At 45.1% G+C, this 22,302-nt stretch overlaps 1 long non-coding RNA gene across 2 annotated transcripts; it reads right to left on the bottom strand.

The window, feature by feature from the left end:
* Positions 1–6,039: 6,039 nt before the first annotated feature.
* Positions 6,040–16,529, bottom strand: LOC120247363. 2 transcript variants are annotated; one of them, XR_005532280.1, is made up of 4 exons: positions 16,432–16,529; positions 15,004–15,262; positions 7,291–7,392; positions 6,040–6,562 (listed from the first exon to the last, which is right to left on the bottom strand). It is a non-coding gene; the product is annotated as an uncharacterized LOC120247363 (long non-coding RNA). The 2 variants fall into 2 exon arrangements; XR_005532279.1 differs by having other exon boundaries at positions 15,041–15,262.
* Positions 16,530–22,302: the final 5,773 nt, after the last annotated feature.

Below are 22,302 nucleotides of genomic sequence, written 5' to 3'. Positions count from 1 at the left end.
ACACAGAATCCGAAGCAGGCTCCAGGCTCTGAGCTGTCAGCACAGAGCCCGACGTGGGGCTGGAACCCACAAACTGGGAGATCATGACCTGAGCCAAAGTCGGATGCTTATCCGACTGAGCCACCCAGATGCCCCGACAGTATTTTTTCAAAACTTCACGTCTTAATTTCTTGAGGGTTTTAGATGAGAAAATGACAGTACCTCTGCTGGAAGACAGCCAGGCTACTTCTCAAAAAGTTAAAACATAGAACTACAATGTGCCCCGGAAATTCCACCTCTAGGCACATGCCAAAATAACAATTGAAAGCAGGGATCCAAATAGACACTTACACACCAGTGTCATAGCACAATTCACAGTCACCAAAGGGGGGGAACATGCCAGATGTCCATCAACAGATGAATGGATAAACCTAAGTCTTCTGTATGTAAAATGGAATATTATTCAGCCTTCAAAACGAAGGAAATTCTGACCCCGTGCTACAACACGGACGAACCTTGACGTTCTGCAAAATGCAGGAAGCCAGGCACAGAAGGACTGGATTCCGTCTATCTGAGAACCTGGAGTAGGCCTATTCATAGGGCTCCTGGGTGCCTCGGTTGAGCGTCTGACTCTTGATTTTGGCCCAGGTCATGATCCCAGGGACGTGGGACTGAGCCGCACATCGGGCTCAGTGCCGAGCGTGAAACTTGCCTGAGATTCTCTCTCCGTTGGCCTCTCTCCCTGCTTGCATATGCTCGCTCTCTAAAATAAACAAAATGAAAAAAAAATTTTTTTCTTTAGGTAGAATTTAGAAATAAAGTAGAATGGTTGTTGTGGGGGAGGGGGGATGAGGAGTTTGTGTTTAATGGGGACAGTTTTAGATTGGGAAGGTGAAAAAGTTCTGATGAAAGAAGTGGTGGTTATATACAGTGTGAATGTGCTTAATGCCATTGAACCGTGCACTTTAAAACAGTTACATATGTATGCTTACATATACTGCCCTCAAGAAAATGTTCTTGTTAACCTTTGTACCTTATACATTCCAACAGTCAGTCATGGGTGGTGCGGATTAGTTACCCGTTACTGCCCCGCCTTCCCTGTGTCTCTGCTCCGTGATGTGGGGCTGGGGTTCCCAAGGACTATTCGCCAGACCCTCCTCTTCTCCAGTGTCCCCTCTCTCCTGTGAGTTCCAGCTGTCCCTGGACGTAAATTAGCTCAGATCTCCCGAATGGGAAAGCTCTCCTCTGCCCCACCGGCTGATGGGAGAGACTTGAGGGGTCTGGGAGGAGAAGAGGAGGGATTTGCTTGCCATTTTCCCATCCCATCAGTCCCCTGCTGGAAGAGCCCACGCTGGGCCTTCTGGCTTCCGGCTCCCCGCACCACACGGCAGCTTTCTGGCATCTTCCCTGACCACCCCAGCACCAACTCGCTCCCTCCTCAGAAGCTCAGGCCAGGCTTGTGGGGCCCCTTCCTCTGACCTTCAAAGTTTGAGCCGCCCCTCTGTCTTCCTTTCCGCTACCGCCAGCCCTGGCAGCAGTGGCTGCTTCCTTCAGTTGTGTGTCACCGGGTCACTGGAGGGTTCCTTTTTTGTTGAATTAGCATGTTAACAAGCCATGTGGCTGGTTCCCTGTATTGAATCCCTCTGTTTAAAACTGTCTGCTTTCGGGGCTCCTGGGTGGCTTAGTCGGTTAAGCATCCGACTTCGGCTCAGGTCATGATCTCGCAGTCTGTGGGTTCGAGCCCTGCATCAGGCTCTGTGCCTACAGCCCAGAGCCTGGAACCTGCTTCAGATCTCGTGTCTCCCTCTCTCTCTGCCCCTTCCCTGCTCATGCTCTGCCTCTCTCTGTCTCTCAAAATAAACAAACATTCAAAAGAAAACATTTTAAAACTGCCTGCTCCCCATGTTTTCCTGGCCACTAGAGGACCCAGTTCTTGGGAGTGGTCTTAGGAAACGTGCTCAAAGAGGAGTTTTGGAGAAGAAGAAAAATGTGTGCCACGGGCATTTGTGGCATCTTCAGTGATCTGTGGCCTTTTATGTTTACAACTAAATCTTAGCTCCGCCGTCAGTGCCTGTTCACTGTTACATATCCACAAAAGCGCCCTTCCTGTTCACTAAAGTAGCTTGGAGGTTGAAGTAGGACTTCACCAAGGTGTCTTTATCGCTCTTGCCTTTCATTAAGTTTTCTCTCGTTTTCCAATATGCTTTTAAGGCTTTTCTCTAATAAGTAGGATTTTAGATTGTGTGACTAGGACTTCTAACAGTAGTCTGTACTATAACCATCCACATTTAAAAAAAATTTTTTTAATGTTTATTTTTGAGACGGAGACAGACTGTGAGCAGGAGAGGGGCAGAGAGAGAGGGAGACACAGAATCGAAAGCAGGCTCCAGGCTCCGAGCTGTCAGCACCGAGCCCGATGTGGGACTCAAATTCACGGACCGTGAGACCATGACCTGAGCCAAAGTCAGATGCTTCACTGACTGAGCCACCCAGGTGCCCCAACCGTCCACAGTTTTTTAAGGGCTGGTTATTCAGTGTCAGTTGTGTGAGCAGATCTCTTAACTAGGGGCCAGCCTTGCCCACATGATAATCCATTGTGTGAGAAACTGAAACACGGTATCTCTCTTGATTTTTAAAGGGAACTCTCCTTTTAAAAGACATCTGTAAACAATGCATTATGTTTTTATAGCTCATTGTCCTCAGTGAGTGTTCCTTTGAGTCTCAGAACCCAAGATGAGTAGAGAGACTGGTATAAAATAAATTTTCAATTGTCCATGTAGATGGAGAAAAACAAAGTCCATAAAAGGCCAAAGAAAAATCACCCTCAGCCCCAAGATCTGTAGATTTTGTTGCAGCCACGACATCCTGCTTCTAGTCTGTGGACGAGGTTATGTCGGGTTTTGCCTGCTTCGTGGAGAATTAACAGTGAATGAATTACTTTGAATGCAGCAGGGGAACGACACAGTTATCCTGTGTGGGGAAATCCTCATCACTTCCATTTTTCTGCCTCCTCCGTCATTGTGCTGCTTTCAAATTAGCAGGCGGTTTTGTTTAATGGTTTAAATTTGAGTATTCAAGGGCGCCTGGGTTGGTTAAGTGTCCAACTTCAGCTCAGGCCATGATCTCACAGTTTGTGAGTTTGAGCCCCACGTTGAGCTCTGGGCTGACAGCTCGGAGTCTGGAGCCTGCTTCGGATCATACTCTGCTCATACTCTGTCTCAAAAATAAATGGTTAGAAAAATTAAAAAATAAATTTGAGTATTAAAATTGAGGGGTAGTATTAGTTGATGACTTAACGAAACAAGAGCTTAGCCCAGTTTGTCTCTAACTATAAAAATATCTCAAATTACTTGCTTTTTTTTTTTTTCTAAGAGTGACTTACATTATGGGTGGGGGGTAGAAAGCAAAAGTACTTGTATGGATTATTTATTATCTAAGTGTTATAACTGAACCCACAAATTGCAGTTCAAGGTGGTCAGGACATGAAATGTGACCTGCTGTTTAGTTGCAGTTGCATAGTTGCTGCATGCGAGGCCCTGTGCTTGGGTGGTCTGGGGGATACGACAGAAATAGAACAGTCCTACCCTTGAGTTCAAGTACAAGAGACAGATGGACAGGTAGCTGGGGTTCAAGGCAGAGTTTCCACCATTAAACACAAACAGACTGCTCGGGAAACAGAAGAGAGAGAAACCGAGGTCAGCGCGGAGGTCGGAGGTAGGAGGAGTAGGGAGGTGAGCTGACTGTGCCTGGTGGTCCGGCAGTGTATTCAGAAACCCAGCGGAACCTCTGGAAAAAGACTGCGTAGTAAAGCATGCACCGCTAGTGAGTCCAATAGCTTCCTGAACACGTGGCGGCTCCTTGTAAATGTTTGATCAAGCCTGTTCTCATGATAGAAGGTAATTATTGGTAATTATTGGACATGCAGTTGAACTGTCTGCATGCATATAAAGCAGGTCTCATTCCAATAAATTTACAATTGTTACTGAAAATGTTCTGAAACTATGCCTTCATGTTTTGAGCAAGGGTAAGCTGATGAGGCTGATCCATTTGTAGAGCAGCCAGCTCTGTTCCTATGGCTTAAATCAGCCATTGGACAAACCGAGAGGGCGGACGGCCCCGGTTCATCTGCTACTGGCGAAAACCACTCAACGCCCATGCCCGGTGAGGTGGACAGTTCCTCACGGTGCATACCTGTCAAGGACGCCAGGTGCTCCCAAAGCCGTGAGAGCTGCATCCCCGCCCCTGACGGATTGCAGGGCCTGGGTGTTTAAATCTTAGTGGGCAAGAGTTAGCAAGAGAATCCCTAGATTTTACTAGATTTCTTTCTTTAAAAAAAAAAATCATAGATCTTTCTGATGCTGGTCCAAACACAGTTCAATAAATGCTTGTGACTAAAATAAGGTACATTCATTATATCAGAAATGAATGGGGGCGGGAGGTTAAGCCCAATAAGGATGCTAGTTCGGAAGCTATCTCGGGAAGACTGATCTCCGTGTGTCTCAGCCCTCAGGCCTCCGCTTTACCCTTCGGGTCAGCCAGGTGAGCCTACTGTTACATCAGGGGCCCTCAGCCCATGACGGATCTCTACCCTAAATTGTTGGGATGCCCTTTAACTCAGAAAAACAGCTGTTCATTCCATAATCAAAGCAAAGTTTTAACACATGAAACTCAATGTGGATTTCCATCGAAGTGTATTCTGTCATTGAACAAGTACAAAGAACTGAACATGAGCTCTTGCCTTGAACAAAATGAGGCAGCTGCGGGCAGGAAGGCACCAGGCATCTGGAGGGGCGTCACGAACATAAGGGAAAGGTTTAGAAAGAAAATGAGAGCAGAGAAAACCGGGGCCCGGTTGGCACTGGGCCGTCTGGCTTCAGCCAGGCTGGGACGGAGGTGCCTCTCGGCCACCTCGGGGGCTCCTCACCCTCCGAGGGCCTCCCCCTTCACACAGAACCCCGAGCTCTAGGGGGATGTGTGTCCTGGGTGTGCACAGAATGTGAGTCCCATCCGCCACCCCGTGTCCCCTCTCTCCTGTGAGTTCCAGCTCTCCCTTGTGGCTGGTGTGTTCCCCGGACCCGAATCAGCTCAGGTCTAGGGGAAAGCGCTCCTGTGTCCCCCGCCAGAGCCCTCCCCTCTCTCTGCAGCTCATCTTGTGGGACCCAGCCACATTCGCTCTCTCTGCTCTGACATTTCGGGTTCACCTCACAGGTCATTACCACACGGCCCTCCACAAAATGTCACCAACAACCTGCTTGAGCTAAACGTGGTGGACAGAGGTCAACATGCCAGATGTCTCTACAGCACTGAGCACTGAGAGCCTTTTGGGTGTGGGGCCCTGTGACCTAACACAGCGTCTCGGTGACCCTAACAGTAAGAGTACTCCCCAAGCAACAGTATAGCACAGCGGTCAGAAATGTGTCTCCAAAGCCGAGTTGTGTGGGTTTGAATTTTGGCCAGATTGCCTGCCAGCTGCTTTACCTTTTAGCGGATTACTTAGCATCTGTGTGCCTCAGTTTCCTCATCTGAGAAATTGGGCTTTATTAGGAACCAGCTACTTCAGAGGGTTGCTGTGAGGATTACATGAGTGCATATCTGTAAATTTCCTGTAATAATCCTGGCACAACAATTGGCTATTACTGTTGAAACTTTTTATTTTTTTAAGTTTATTTATTTATTTTGAGAGAGGCAGAGATGGTGTGAATGGGGACAGAGCAGAGAGAAAGGGAGGCAGAATCCCAAGCAGGCTCTGTGCTGTCATCGCAGAGCCCGATGCAGGGCTTGAACTCACAAAATTGCGACATCAACCAAGCATAGGACGCTTAACAGACTGGGCCACACAGGCACCCCTATTGTAGCTTTTTAAAACCTTTTATTTGGGGCCTCCTGGCAGGCTCGGTCGATTGAGTGTCAGACTCTTAGTTTGAGCTCAGGTCGTGATCTCGCAGTTTCGTGAGTTCGAGCCCCGAGTCAGGCTCTGCGCTGGCAGCACAGAGCCTGCTTGGGATTCTCTCTCTCTCTCTCTCTCTCTCTCTGCCCTGCCCCTACTTGCACTGTCCCTGCCTCTCTCCAAATAAATAAACTTTTGAAAAATTCAAATAAAACCTTGTTTTTTAATAATTGTAGACTGATAGAAAATTGCAAAAATAGCACTGAGTCATTATGGACCCTTTCCCTGGTTTCTCCTGATGCTAGCATCTTCTGTATCTAACTATAGCACAATTACCAAACCGGGACATCGACATTAGCACAATACTGTTAGCTAAACTATACATCGTATTCCAATTTCACCAGTTAATTTTTTTTTTATTATTATTATCATGGTATCTTTCCGGAATCTCTTCTTTCTTGGCTTCTGTGGCCTCAGAATAGTTCTGAGCATATTCCTCAGCTAAAGGTGTTCTGCTCCCAGGGAGTGGCAGGCTTGGGGCTTCTAGCCAACACTCATTTCTTCACTTCTTTCATTCTGTCCAGGTGTCGAATGGCCATGTGCTTCCAGGAACAGCCATGGGGGTGAATCATAACTGGTGCACACCCCCTGTAACTCCATCCCTTTGCCAGTGACCGTGGACGGGCATGGGACTACCTGCCAACAAACAGGAGTTCAAATCCACTAAGTTCAAGTCTAGAAAGGCTTTTATTCTTTTTGTAAAAAATTAATTAATTTTCTAATTTACATCCAAGGTAGAATATAAATAAAATCATGCAACAATGATTTTGGGAGGAGATTCCTTAATGCCTCTTTACCCATTTAGCCCATCCCCCTCCCACAGCCCTCCCAGAAACCCTCTGTTTGTTCCCTATATGCAAGAGTCTCTTATGTATCGTCCCCCTCCCTGTTTTTATGTTACTTTTGCTTCCCTTTCCTTATGTTCATCTGTTTTGTATCTTAAAGTCTTCACATGAGAGAAGTCATAAGATATTTGTCTTTTTCTGACTGACTAATTTCGCTTAGCATGATACCCTCTAGTTCCATCCACATAGTTGGCAAATGGCAAGACTTCATTCTTTTTGATTGCTGAGTAATACTCCATTGTATATATGTACCACATGTTCTTTATCCATTCATCCATTGATGGACATTTGGGCTCTTACCATACTTTGGCTGTTGTCGATAGTGCTGCTATAAACATTGGGGTGCCTGTGCCCCTTTGAAACAGCACATGTGTATCCCTTGGATAAATACCTAGTAGTGGAATTGCTGGGTGATAGGGTAGTTCTATTTTTAATTTTTTGAGGAACCTCCATACTGTTTTCCAGAGTGGCGGCACCAGTTTGCATTCCTACCAGCAGTGCAAAGGAAAAGGCTCTTACCTTAAAGAGACTCATACACAGATTCTCTGGTGCCTCCAATTGGTCATCCTCAGGGATGCTTGGAACCATGGCAGCCATCTTGGACCCGTAAGGAAATCGTCCCTAAAGGCCAGTCAAAATATCCAAGAAGGCAGATGAGACAAATGGAAAGAATCCATGTTCTTCAGTTTTAGAGCCACTGAGTTAACTGTGTCACCTTGGTATGTAAGATGATAGCACCTTATACTACTTTCAGTTGAGATTTTACTTTCTAACACCTGAAAGCATCCTCATGAATATCCCAGGGTACCATCCTCAGCCTATTTTTCAGTATATACACTCACCCATGCCTTTGGCTCCAACCCCCACGTGTATGCTGATGGCTTCCAAGTCTCTAGCCCAGACCCCTTGTGAGCTGCGGATGCATGAATCAGGCTACCTACTGACACCTCCGCCTGGTCTGCCACAGATCCCTCAAATTCAACTGACATTCATTTAAAACTAATACTACCTTCTGTTCGTGAGCCAGCACCTCTAACTGTCCTGTAATTTGTATCCTAGTGAAAGAACCACTATCTCCCGAATTTCCCAAATCTGAAACTTGAAAGTGATCCTAAACCTCTCCCTTTTCTATCCTCTGTATCCAATTGATCTTCAAGTCCCATTGCACTGACTCTTCTCTCCAGCCTGCATTATTTGAAGCCTCATAGTTTCTCATTTGCATTCTCTACAACAGGCACTGATTTGTGTATATTCAAACATATTTCCTCAAGTTGACTACGATTATTTATTAAACTCCCTTTCATCATCCAAACACATTTAGAAACCCCGTCTGAGTATTTTCCCCAAGTGGAGAGATTTGTTTTTCACAACTCTACCCAAGATTCAGAGAAAGCTCCTCCGATTGCTTATAGTAAGCATTATTTCATCCATTTGAGCATCAAGGAGATGAGAAACTTGTCCAGAGCTGCAGAACTAACAAGGGGTAGAGCTAAGACCAAGCCCTAGGTCTTTAAACTCTTTGCTGTCTTCCCTCACAGTCTTTGAAAAGATTTAGTAACCCTTTGGGTTAAACACATAGTAACATGTTCCTTATCTATCTGTATTAAATATTCAATGAGCAGATGACTTCCTTCCAAAGAGAAGATGGCCCCAAAAGCTTGTGTTCTTATAGTCATAATAGTTTCCTAAAACTTACTAGTGTGATTACATCACAAGCACAGTATTTAAATATCTTTTAATTTTTTATTTTCAATAACATTTTTAATGTTTATTTATTTTTAAGAGACAGAGACTGAGAATGAGCAGGGGAGGGGCAGAGAGAGAGGGAGACAGAATCCCAAGCAGGCTCGAGGCTGAGCTGTCAGCACAGTGCCCGGTGTGGGGCTCAAACTCGTAAACCTCAAGATCATGACTTGAGCCAAAGTTGGATGCTCAACTGACTGAGCCATCCAGGCACCCCTAAATATCTTTTGAAAGCAAACATAGGGGTGCCTGTGTGACTCAATTGGTTAAACTTCCAATTCTTGATTTTGGCTCAGGTCATGACCTCATGGTTTGTGAGTTTGAGCACCACATCGAGCTCTGTGCTGGTGGCTCAGAGCCTGCTTAGGATTCTGTCTCCCTCTCTCTCTGCCCCTCCCTTGCTTGTACTCTCTCACTCTCTCAAAAATAAATAAATAAACTTTAAAAAAAAAAAAAGCAAAAATAAATAGGGACACCTGGGTGACTCAGTCATTTGAACATCTGACTCCTGATTTCAGCTCAGGTCATAATTTCATGGTTCATGAGACTGAACTCTCACCCCCAAATAAATAAGTAAACATTAAAAAAGGCAAACACAAATAGCAAACAACTAGCAAGATGGTGAATTTATTCTAACCATATTTATAATTGCATTAATTACAGTCTAAACCTACACACTAAAAGATAAAAATTGTTATATATAAAATAAGATCTAACTATATTCTGTCTGTAGCAAATCCACTTTAAATAATTTAGAAGTCAAAATATGGTTAAAAAAATTATGTCATGAGAACACTGATCAAAAGTAATCTGGATTGGTTATATTAATCTCAGAAGTAGATTTCAGAACAAGAAATATCACCAGGAAAAAAAAAAGGACCATTATGTAATGATAAAGGAATCAATTCACCAGAAGTCAACAACCTTCAATGTGTATGCACCCAACAACAGAGCTTCAAAACAGATGACCCAAAAACTGATGAAACCAAAAGGAGAGACAAACAAACAAATAAATCCACAACTGCAGTCGGAGATGTCAATGCTCCTTTCTCTGTAATCAACAGACCAAGAAGACAGAAAATCAGGGAGGCTACCAAAAACCTGAACAACAACTTGACCTACTTGAACTCTATCCAAGAACAGATTATATATTCTTTTCAAATACACATCATTCAAATAAAACTCTAGCAAATTTAAAAGACAGGAAATCAAGGGTGTCTGGCTGGCTGTCAGAAGACCATGCAATGCTTAATCTCTCCAGGTCATGAATTCAAGCCCCACAATGGGTGCAGAGATTACTTAAATAAACAAATAAATAAACTTAAAAAACTTTTTAAAGGAAATCATACTGGGGTGCCTGGGTGGCTTAGTTGGTTGGGCTTCTAGCTTCAGCTCAGCATGATCTCACAGTCTTTCTGTGGGTTCAAGCCCCGCGCCCGGCTCTGTGCTGACAGCTCAGAGCCTGGAGCCTGCTTCAGATTCTGTGCTTCCCTCTCTCTCTGCCCCTTCCCTGCTCCCACTCTGTCTCTCTCTCTCTCTCCCCTTCAAAAAAAAGATAAACATAAGAAAAAGAAGAAATACAGGGAGAGGATACAAGTTATCCATATCCATACTGAAAGATATCATTACAGACACTAAAGTCAATAAAAGAATAATAATGAAACACCATCAACTATTCTGTTTATAAATGTAACAACTTAAATAAAATGAACAAATTTCTTGAAAACACAGCTGCCAAAGGTAATTCAAAAGAAATAGGGAATTTTCTCAACCTGCTAAAAGGTCACCTATAAAAAGCCAACAGAGAACGTCATACTTAATGGTGAAGCATTGATTGCTTGTCCTCTAAAATTAGGGACAAGGCAAGGATGTTTGTTCTTTAATGAGTATCATATTAGAGCCCCTAGGCTGCAATAAAGCAAGTAAAAACTAACAAAAGGAAATAAAATTGTCTCTAGTCGCAGATGGCATGGTTGTCTACATAAAAATTCAGAGAGAATTTACAACCAAGTTTTTAGAACTAACAATAGGGTTTATCGAGGTCACAAGATACAAGGTCAATATATAAAAACCACTTGTATTTTTAGATGCTATCCATAAACATTTGAGATTGAATTTTATATACCACTTAAGTAACACCCCTCTCCCCAAAAGTTGAGAAATTTTCAGGTATAATTCTAACAAAATATGTACAAGATCTAACAAAATATATACAAAATCTTGATAAAGAAAAATTTCTAAATAAATGGAGAGATTACTGTTCTTATGGACTAGAAGTCTCAATACTGTTAAGATATCCATTCTCCCCAGACTTATCTATAGATTGGACACCAATCTAATTAAAATCCTTGCGGGAGTTTTTATAGAAATCAACAAGCTAATTCTAAACTTCCTATGTAAAAGCAAATGAACTGGACTAGTCAAAGTGATTTTGGAGAACAAAGTTAGAAGACCCACACACTGGTTTCAAGACTTAACGATACATCTCCAGTAATCAAGACATGGCGGAGAAGAAAGGATAGACATATAGATGAATGGAACAGAATTAAGTCAAGAAATAGACCCGCCCATAGATGGTGAACTGATTGTCAACAAATGTAGAAGAGGCAGTTCAATGAAGAAAGGCTAGGGCGTTTTCAATGAATGGTGCTAGAGCACTGAGCTATCCACATGCAAACAATAAACCTCAATCTATTCCTCTCACCCTATACAAAAACTAACTCAAAATAGATCACACGCCTATATGTGACACCTGAAACTGCAAATATTCTAGAAGAAAACAGAAGAGGAAATGTTGCTTCCTTCCCCATCTCCCCCATGACTGATCCGAAAATACCTTACCACGGCCTATTCAGAAAAACCAACAGAAGTATGTAGTGAATACCAAGAATGAGGCGGATGGCCATCCATTCAGTCTAGCATTTTCATTAGGCTTTTTTCATTTCATTAGGCATTTTTGCACCAAAAATGAAGGCAGCCCTACCATCTGCTTGGTGCTTTTAAAACATACGGATTGCTCTTAATCAGCTCCACAAATTACCCACACTCCAAGCTGCTGAAATTGAACACAAACCTCAAATATCTGCTGCTCAACTTTATCAAAAATCTGTGACGCATAGTTGTACAGTCACTCTCTCTATTCCTTTCTTTCGGATTACTCCCCAGGTCTATACAGCTCATAGGAGAGCTGAGTAGTCTTCCCTGTGCTTTGAGTCATGCCTTCAACTAACATTGAAACAATGTTAGGGAATCTCTTGTGGAATCCGTCATAACCTCTAGTGAAGGGATGTTGAATACATTGTGAGCCTGAATTTCTCTTTTTTTGTTTTTACTGTACGATAGTGTGCAATTAATTAAGCCACCTCAACCGAGTTGGGAAACCACTTGGACTATGAAACAATGAAATATCTCAGGGGTCCTGGATAATCTCTGAAGTGCTTCTGCAATAACGCAAACTGTCCATTAGGCGGAGCCAGAACACTAATGATAAAACAAACGAAACAAAACAAACCGCCCTGCAGGTTAACATTTCCAAACAGTACCATTATTTCTAAATTAGAGTCTTTGTTATTTTCATGCTTTCTACCATATTTCAAAGGCATCATTTGAATGTATGGAATAATTTAGAAAGGGAAAGTAAATCTTTAGAATTATGCTCTACATTTTAGCAGTAATTTGAACAGACTTAATGAATTGGATTTGAATTCGGGGGAATTTTCCTAAATCCAAAGCTAAACATTTTTATGCATAAAGAAGCATTAGAGATAGAGTATAATGATAGTTTTAAAGATAATCCTTTCGGTAAACTTTCTTGTTTCCTTTGGATCTAGGTGTCATTTAAGGAAGACAAAAAAAGGTTTTTTTTCTCTAAACTGACTTGGCATTTACTTTGTAAATTGTGGCCCTAGACCACACTCAGATTGTGACCCCTGGCTGTGGGCATGTATTCCAGGAGGAAAAGGGAGGGGGCACAGCCAGGGGGTGATGGGTAAGGAATTCAAGAAGCATGAAAGGGATAGCCAAGGGACCGGTTTCCACAAGGTGGCATAGCCCCTGCAGACAAGGAAAGGATTTTAAAGACAACACAACGTCAGGTACAGCAGGAGTCACGAAGAGGCTGGAAGTATATAAACTTTTCTGAGAAGGAGGAAAAAAGAGGGAAATTTTGAGTATGTAACCTTGGCAAGAATACCTTGGAGAGAGATGATCTTACTAACTGATCTAACTAACTCATGCCACGGGGAAACAAACCATGATTTCTCTTGCTCTGTGATGGCGTTAGGTAATAATTACGTTTGGGATGTAAGGATACTAAGCCTCCTCTGGTTTCTCCTTGGCATTTGGAGTCAGTCAGAGAGAATGCTTGGTGAGGCCATTAAACAGGAGAAAGAGAAACAGGAGGTAAGGAGAGAAAGGTAGTTCTCTCCTGGCCTCTTAGAAGTTGGGGGATCAGGGGCGCCTGGGTGGCTCAGTGGGTTAAGCGTCCGACTTCAGCTCAGGTCATGATCTCACGGTTCGTGGGTTCGAGCCCCGCGTCGGACAGCACAGGGCCTGGAGCCTGCTGCAGATTCTGTGTCTCCCTCTCTCTCTGGCCTTCCCCTGCTCTCCCGCTCTCTCTCAGAAATAAATAAAACATTAAAAAAAAAAAAAAAGTTGGAGGATCATCCAGGCGCCTGGGTGGCTCAGTTGGTTAAACAGCTGACTCTGATCATCTGACTCTGATTTCGGTTCAGGTCATGATCTCATGGTTTGTGAGTTTGAGCCCCGTGTCAGGCTCTGCACTGACAGCTCAGAGTCTGCTTGGGATTCTCATTCTCCCTCCTTCTCCCTCTCTCTCTCTCTCTCTCTCTCAAAAATAAATAATCAAAGTTTATATCTATATAAACTTATATATATATATGCCCAACTTTGATATATAATCTTTGATATATAATATTTGATATATAATCAAAGTTTATATATATACATATATATAACATACATATATATATAACATACATATATATATATATATGCCCAACCTGGCACTAAATAGAGTCTTAGCATTGCTCCACTGTTTTAGAAACAGTAACACTTAGGTTCATTCAGAATGAATTTTTTTAATTTTTTAAGTTTATTTATTTATTTTGAGAGAGAGCACAAGTGGGGAAGGGATGTGGCAGGGGGAGGGGGGAAGGAGAATCCCAAATAGGCTCCACACCACCAGCACACCAGCCCCACAATGTGGGGCTCAAACTTACAAACCTCGAGATCGTGACCTGAGCCGAAGTCGGATGCTTAACATACAGAGACACCCAGGCGCCCCAGATGAATTTATAAAGCAAATACTGGCCATTGTCGCTCAAGAGTTAGGACTTACCCAGGTTAGCCTGTTGAGATAGTCAGGAAGACCATCTCAGTGGTGACCCTGACTCAGGTTTTAATCCCTTGTCTGCAACTCTTAGCAGCCTGTTTTTCTAGTCCTCTTACTTCAACACTGAGAGCCAATTACTCCCCCCTCGCTGGACCCCTCCCTCCCCCAATAGCTTATGTCTCACCAGTGGGTAAGAGTGGTCACCGGGAGATCAGATTTGACAAAACCCATGAGCACCTGCTGGTTTGTCCCAACCTAACAAGAAAGCGTGCCTGCTCAAAACCATCCTGACACTTTTTGCCTGGTATATTTTTGTGCCTGGTGGAATTTGTGATGACTGCTTGAAACCGCCACTTAAATTAAATCCATTTTCACATTACAAGAGACGTCTGATTTCCTACGAAGAAATACTTTAAAATTCAAGGCAGCGCAAAATCTCTAGCCATCTGCCAGCACTGATAGAAAACCCTTGGTGTGCTCCCGGCTGAGGGCGGCGGCAGCCATTCATCTCTCACACAGGCCGGCTTTGTCATTGCCAAGGTCACTCCCAGCCCCTCCCTGTCACTCACTGCCCCAGGCTGCAGGCTGAGGGAGCTGCCTCAGACTCAAGTACTTTCTCCCTTGGTTCAAAAGATGCAGGTTGTTGCTTTTTCTCTTGGCCTATGCTCCTTGGGTAGGATTTTAATCTCCACCTTGATACTGTTTTCTCACCATTCCACGCCTTCGCTTTCAAAGCCCACCCGCTGTCCCCTTTCAGGTGTTCTGGTGCTTTTCTCTGCCATTTGTATGATTTCCTTCATCCCTGTTTTATGATTTTTTTTTTCCCGTTCATTAGGGGAAAAAACGCTGTAAGTCCCGCACGTACTTGAAGCTCTTTCTGGAACGGCGGAGCCCAATCCGCCACGCCCACCCTGCCCGGGGCGAGCTTAGCAGCTGCCTGGCCGACCTTCTTTCAGAACCCCACCCTGCCCGTCTCGGGGAGGCTGTCAGGTTGCCATGGCAACCAGCAACCTGCCGCGTCAGCGAGTTCCGGGCGTGCTCTGCCGAGGCCTCGGGCGCAGGCCCCGCCAGCAACACCCCCCACCCCCCACCCCTCCCTCAGCGCTTCGGAGAAACAACCCCTTTCGGCCCCTTACAAGCCCGGGCAGGATCCTGCCGGCTGTCTGTGCTCACTTGTCCTGGCGGTTACTTGTGAGGGTGAAACTCATGCCCAGGTGAGGGTCCACCGAACGTTCTAGGCATTTTCCCCACAGGGAAACCGGTCTTTGCTCTGATCGCAGATTTATTCAGAAGTCCGGAACGAAAGCTGAAATGATGGTCTGCACTTGGCCTTGGTGTCTTCTTGCAGACTTTGGCGGGCGGGGGTGGGGGCAGGGAGAGGGGGACTCTGAGAAGCTGGAGGGGTAAGATCTGGTCAGATTTTGGCTCAGTTGCAGAGGCCGTTTTTACCGCCTGTCCCGCATTTTGCTGCTCTGACACAGTATAAATCTTCCTAGGGAAGGGCTCCTATCAGCCCTGTGGAATTTCTCTCTCCAATGCTTCTTTGTAAACTAGCTGGAACACAGCGTGGACCGATCCACAATCATTTATAACCCACTTTGTAACAAAAGATGTCAATGTCACCAGGACCCACAGCGCCCAGGGAGGGGGAGCCACACTGTGCTGGTCGTGTGTGGCCTCCGCCGCCAGTCCGACCTTAAGAGAAAAATCCCTATTGATCCGACGGCTGTCTGGGCGCTTACAGATCATGAAGCAAAAAAAGGGGGCTTATTCTTCGTCTCATGTGACTTAGCTACTAATGATGCTGATATTAATAACCACGCTCCATTGGAGATGCCGTTTCCTCACAGGCTGAACAGAAAAGTAGCGGCTGGAGACAGCATGGCCGGTGACGTAGCTTGCCTGTCTGAGGGCCAAAAAGCCAGCTCAGCTCATAACGTCTACTGGCTGTAACTAAGAAAAGGCCTTGCCTGAACTCGAACATTTTGATTTTAGCTTTAGGTTTGCCACCTGGCTAACCATGAATTTGGAAAAGTCAGTGGACTTCCTGCAAGCTCTCTCCTCCCATCTGGAAGATTGTGAGGAGGATAAAGCGTCTATGTAGAGGCCCTGACACAAATCCTGGCTGGTAGCGTTCACATTTCCCCCATATGGTGCCACAGGGAAGGGCCTGTGTCCTGAGAGCCAGCCGAGCCTGCAGAACAGGCTGGATCCGGTCTCGCGATCCAGCTGCCCTCACGAGTCCTCCGTGGCTCCCCTTCACCTTCCTCTGCATCTGCCCCACCCTTTGCCGGCCTAGAGGCCCCTCCTCACGGGAGCCCGGGGTAGGCCCTTGGCTGCCAAGGATTTACTATTGGCCATTTGGAGGCTCTTCAAAGATGACTCTAAAGCATCAAAAGAGGAGGAGTAGTGATCTTGCTGGAGCTGGAACAAGAGCCCCAAGCTCGGCTGTGAGGACCCCCCGAGCGCCCCTCCCTCCCCCTGTGCTGCCCAGCGGGGGGGCAGCGTCTGGAAAGAGGAGCCTTGACAGGGATCTGTGGCCCACCCAGGAGGGGCTCTCTGACCTTGGTTCTCGCCTGTCTCAGATTCTGCACGGCTTCCTGGACACCGGTGCTTACCATATGAACCGCGCGCTCGAAGAGAAATCTGCATGTGAAAATCCTGAAAATCCGAATGAAATAACGTTGGTTGGTTAATCAGGGTCATTACAAAATGATGGGAGTGTCTCTGCTTTGCAAAATGCCTCACTATCAGATTGCTTTAAATAGTAAGCTCCCTCTCTGTGTTTGAAGACATGTGATCCCGAACTGAACGGATTTTCAGGAATGCATCCACACTTCCAGCAAGGCATATGCGATCGGACCACATTTACGTTTTCATTCATTCGTTTATTTGTTCCCTTAGCCCACTTCAGCTGTCAGCCACGCGAGAGGGGAGGAAACGCCGTGGGGAGCCCCAGCCGGGCTGGCGGGCAGGCAAGAACGGGAATCGGGGATCGTGAATCTTGAGGTGACTTTCTTGACTCCACAGGCTGGTGAAAGCTGCTTGACATGGGTTGTAATGACTTCTTGTCCCTGTGTCCCCAGCTAAACTGTGAGGTACTTTAGGGCAGGGGACATCTACCCTTTGTAAAATGCAGTGTCTGATGCAGAGCAAACAAACATTCAGTGAATGTATGCTGACAATAAATACATCTGGTAAGAAAAATACCGTCTGGCAGAGAACGAGAGAGAGAGGAGGGAGAAAGGGAAAGAAGGAAGGAAGGAAGGAAGGAAGGCAAGCCATTTAATTTTATTTAGCTGTGTATTTCTGTGTAGGTGCGTGGATGGATACATATACACATTTAAGCCAGAATCTTCCAGGGCTATCGAAAAATTGCTATTTCTTTATCATTCTGAGACAGAGAAAGAGAAGTCTGGCTGCTCATACCAGCCTCACTGTCCTATTGTAACTTGACCGTTTAACATTAATCACTGCACAGAAAGCAAATGTAACCCCCTTGTGAAAACACAAATTGCAGTCATGCTTTTTTTTTTTTACCTATTAATACGAAGTGAATAATAAATTGAATGACCAACCCTGCAATGGATGGTATTGATTAGAAGGATTAGAGAGGTGGAAAGAGTTAAAATAGGGTCCACAATTCCCAGTGATCGCTGGAGGTCAGCCTTTATTAGTGAAAAGGGTTAGTTCATTGCTCACGTTCATTTTTACTCATTTTTACTTCCTCCCCCTCCTTATGAACTTACCCTGGAAAACAGCGGCTCCCGTCACCTAGGAAACTGGCGCACGGGCTGTTGGAGACTGAGGACCACAGGCTTTCTCTTTACACATTTGCATTTGCAGCTGGGCTCCGGGTGACCTCGCCCCCGGGGAACGGAGAGTTAATCCAATGGGGGTGAAGGAGGAGATGCTGAGCCCTGTATCGCCCACCTGACATTGTGACGACCCACAGATCTTCCTCTGCTGCCTCTGCCAGAGCCTGGTTAAGCTGTCTAAACACACCCATTTCTTTAAGAAGAAGGCAGCGTGGTTTTGTTTTGAAAATGATTTAGAAGTAATAATAATGCGTTGCTGAACTGTGACCATGCAAGGCCCGGTGGTTTCTAACTTTGACCACCGTTCTTTGCACCAAAGAGCCTGCAGGTTAGCATTGCGCGGGAGGGATGGAGAGGAAGACAAAGGCCTTGGCTCCCCAATTTATTCATGGTAATTTGAAAGGGGGCGGGGGAGAGTGTGTCGGACAAAAGGAGTCCCGCTGCACTTGACAGCAGGCTAAGTCTTTATTCTGTGGCTTTGTCGGCAGCGGCTCCTTTCTCTGGCCTGTGGTGTGCCAGTTGGCTCAGAGACTTCTGTTGAGAGAGCCTGTGCGCCAGCTGTATGCAAAGTGTGGGGTCCCAGGGTGGGCGCAGCGGGGCAGGAAAGCTGCACACATTCTCTCTCTACCACTGGCTGCCCCCGCCTTCCTCCCGATCCGCTCTGTGTTGATAACAACAGCTAACTAACACCTTTAGCTACTAGGTGCTATGCTAAGCCCATCGTAGGTATGAAGTGACTTCACTCTTACAACAGCCTATGAGATGGGCACTTTTTTTGTATTCTGGTTTCAGACATGGGGACCTATAGACACACAGGTCTCATGGTCTGTTCAGCCCCAGAGCCAGCAGTGGCCGGGCAAGAGCCGGGCCTGGCTCCAAGACCCTCAGCACCCTGCCACCAGACTCCATGCACTTGCAGCCGGGGTAAGAGGTTCTGCCCAGAACACTGGGGGCCTGTGAGGCACAAACCGCACGTGCTGGATTCCAGGCTTCGGCGTGCCATCTGGCCCTTACTCAACACCAGTTCCTGCTCTGTCCCCTGGAGGAAAGACTGCTGCCCCCTTCCACCCCTGGATGTCCCCTTGTGAGCACAGCCTGGTTTCAAGGCCAAGGGCAGCACGAATGCATAGTGCTTCCTGCGAAACAGTTGGAATCCAAGGGAGAAGAGGCTTCATACTGGTCCAAAGGGAAGCTACCATGCATGTCTCATACCCAGGAAAACAACTAAGGAGTTAATGATTACAAATGGCATTTTATGAGCACATGGCAGTGCCCAGCTGAGCTCTGAAGTGGGTGGTGGGTGATGCTCTGCGGAGGCAGCTGGGGGTCCGTGCCTCATGGGGTGACATTCTGAAAGCAGTGAGCAAATCAAAAAGGTGTCAGAAGGCATGAAGAAAAGCCAGGGTGGTCGGTCATAGAAAGAGTGAGGGCAAAGTGAAGGGGGTGCCTCGGGTAGAGTGCTCAGAGAACATCTCTGGGGACAGATTCTGGGATGCGCTTTGTAGCAGGACTGAACCAGACGCCCTGGGCAAGCAGAGGACAGAGGCTAGGGGCCACGCTAGGCCCCGCAAGCCTAGGAGGGGACGTGCCTTCATTCTAACTGCACTTGTTCACCGGAAGGCGGCTGGGGTAGTGAAGGATCCACTGTGCAGTCTGTCGTACAGGTGAGGTGAGACTATGCATATACATTTGCTGACACAAAGCAGTAGATGAAAACACAGTGCTTCCTGTGGGTCTGGACCTTATCTGCGTCACCCCACTGTGCCCCCTCATGTGCGTGGCTCCGAGATGGGACCTGCCGCAGCCCCATCCAGCAGCCAGTGGTCACCTCTACCCCACACTGGCTGCTTCAGTGGGTGTCACTATGAGGGCAGTTTGATCACCCACGATTCATCATGGGCCAGGCATTGCTGAGGGGAACAAATCAAGCATGAGTGATTTGGAGAGTACAATATTTGAATCTGTACTGAACTTATAAAGTCATTCTCAGGGTGCCTGGGAGGCTCAGTGGGTTGGGCGTCTGACTTTGGCTCAGGTCGTGATCTCATGGTTTGTGGGTTCAAGCCTCACTTTGGGCTCTGTGCTGATAGCTTGGTGCCTAGAGCCTGCTTTGGATTCTGTGTCTCCCTCTCTCTCTGCCCCTCCACTCTCATGCTCTATATCTCTCTCCTTCAGATATAAATAAACATTAAAAACATTAAAAAATCATTCCCATCTCTGTGATTGACCTTATGCAGCTCTCCCTTTTATACAAAGGATATGTGTGTGTGTTCCTTAATATTTGAATGTGCTTATAATATTATAGCACAATAAATGAGTGGGAAAGAAAGGGGAAAAAGAAAAGATAATGACTTGGAGAGAAAAAGGGAACTAAAGATGGAAAAGTAGAAAATATATAGCAAATAAAGAGATCAGGGTTTTATTTTGTTTTTACTATGAAGAGCAATAATTTGTTTTTTATTACCAGTCTCAAAGATAATGAGCCCAAATTCTTGCACTGAAACCTAAGTCCAGTGGTCAAACATCTACAGCACTTTTCATTTAGTAATGAATACTCAAGTCCTTGATTTGGATGGGATATCCGGAATGTTCCAGACCCCCTACCTGACCCCAGGCACAAAAATTAACTCAAAATGGACCACAGACCTAAATCTAAGAACTAAACCACAAAACTCTTAAAATAGGATTTAGGAGTAAATTTTCATGACCTTAGTAATGACTTTGGATGTGACACCAAAAGCATAAGCAAAATGATTTTTAAAAATAGGTAATTTTTAGACTTCATCAAAATTAAAAAATTTGTGCTACCAACAATGCCATCAAGGAAGTGAAAAAACATCCATAAAATGAATTCTATCTGTATCAAAATATTTGCAAATCATATCTGATAAAATATTTATATCCAGAATATGTAAAGAATCCTTAGAATTCAACAATTAAAAGACAAATAGCCCAATTTACAATGGGCGGAGGATTTGAATAGACATTTATCTGAAGAAAACATACAGATGACCAATAAACAAATGAGAAAATGCTCCACATCATTAGTCATTAAGGAAATGCAAATTAAAACCTCAATGCAAAGCCACGTTACACCAACACACCAATATGGATGGCTATTATCAGGAAGACACACAATACCGTGTTAACAAGGATGTGGAGAAATTGGAGTCCATAAAATGATGGCAGCAATGTTAAATGGTGCTGTGGCTTGGAAAAAAGTTCGGCAGCTCCTCAAAGAGTTAAACACAGAGTTACCCTTTGACCCAGCAATTCTACTCTCTTGGATATATATACCCAAGAGAAATGAAAACATGTGCACATAAAAACTTGTACATGGATGTTCACAGTAGCATTGTTCATAATAGTCCCCAACCAGAAACAACCCAAATGTCCATCAACAGATGAACGGATAAACAAAAATATTATCTACTCTTACAAAGGAATATTATTCGGCCATAAAAAAAAAAAAACCATGTAGCAACATGGCCAAACCTTGAAAACATTCCACCAAGTGAAAGAAGAAGGAAGCCAGCCACAAAAGACCTATATGCGCGTGCTTCCTTTCATATGAAATGTCCACAGTAAGCAAATCTGTAGAGACAGAAAGCAGATTAGTGGCTCCCAGAGGCTGGGAGTGAGGGTGGAGAATGGAGAATGAGTGCCGAGAGTCTGAGGCTCCCTGGGGGGGCGATGGCAGTGTCCTAAATGTAAGGTTGTGGCATCGGTTGCACAACTCTGTAATATACTTAAAGACACTGAATTATTCACTTTAGATGGGTAAATTCTTCCTATGTGGGTTATAGTTCCATAAAGCTCATTTGTTTTTGTTTTTGTTTTTGAAAAGAAATGTCCTAGAGGAAGGAAGCCTGATTGGGACCAAATCAGAGGCAAGTTTCCAGTCTGTAAACTTTCCCATTTCCGTAAGTACACTCATCTCTGATCTCGTCTCCTGGACCCTCCGTCACACTGGCTTCCTCACCGCTCCTTAAACGTGGGCCCACGGCATCTTCTGCAATCCTGCCTTCTCATCCTGTTCCCTTAGATGGAAAACCCCTACACATCTTTCAAAGCCTCTGCTCAACCAGGAGTCCAGCTGGTCTCCCTCTGCCTTCCCTTAGCAGTGATACTTCTAAAATGACACTTAGTTCAGGTGTAAGTAGATCAGAAGCAAATAGAAAGAAAAGTCTAGGTCTCATTCAAAGAGAACATGTGCAGAAAAGTGCTAAGTCCCATACAGAACGTGTATTTGCCTAATGGCAAAGAGGAGGCTGTCTTCATAGGTGTGAGTGGAGGTTACAAAGATCCAATGGAAGGCAATGGATGAGCAGATGGAGGATAATGATGCTCTCGGCTCCACGCACTGTGCTGTGACTTTATCCGTATAATCTTCACAACCCCATTAGGATTCAATGTGTTGGTATGTGTAAAGTGTCTACACCAGTATCTGGCTTATCCTACATGTGAAAGACTTGCTAGTTAAAATAAAGAAACACATAAATGGAAAAAAAGGTAGGTACCGTTGTTATCTTCATTTATGTTTTTTAAAGTTTGTGTATTTATTTTGAGAGAGAGAGAGCATGTGTGGGGCAGGGACAGAAAAAGAGGAAGAGAGGG

This window comes from Hyaena hyaena, unplaced genomic scaffold, assembly GCF_003009895.1.
Source record: "Hyaena hyaena isolate Hyena2069 unplaced genomic scaffold, ASM300989v1 scaffold_515, whole genome shotgun sequence".
Lineage (NCBI taxonomy): Eukaryota > Metazoa > Chordata > Mammalia > Carnivora > Hyaenidae > Hyaena > Hyaena hyaena.
This window is presented reverse-complemented; position numbering and strand designations above follow the sequence as displayed.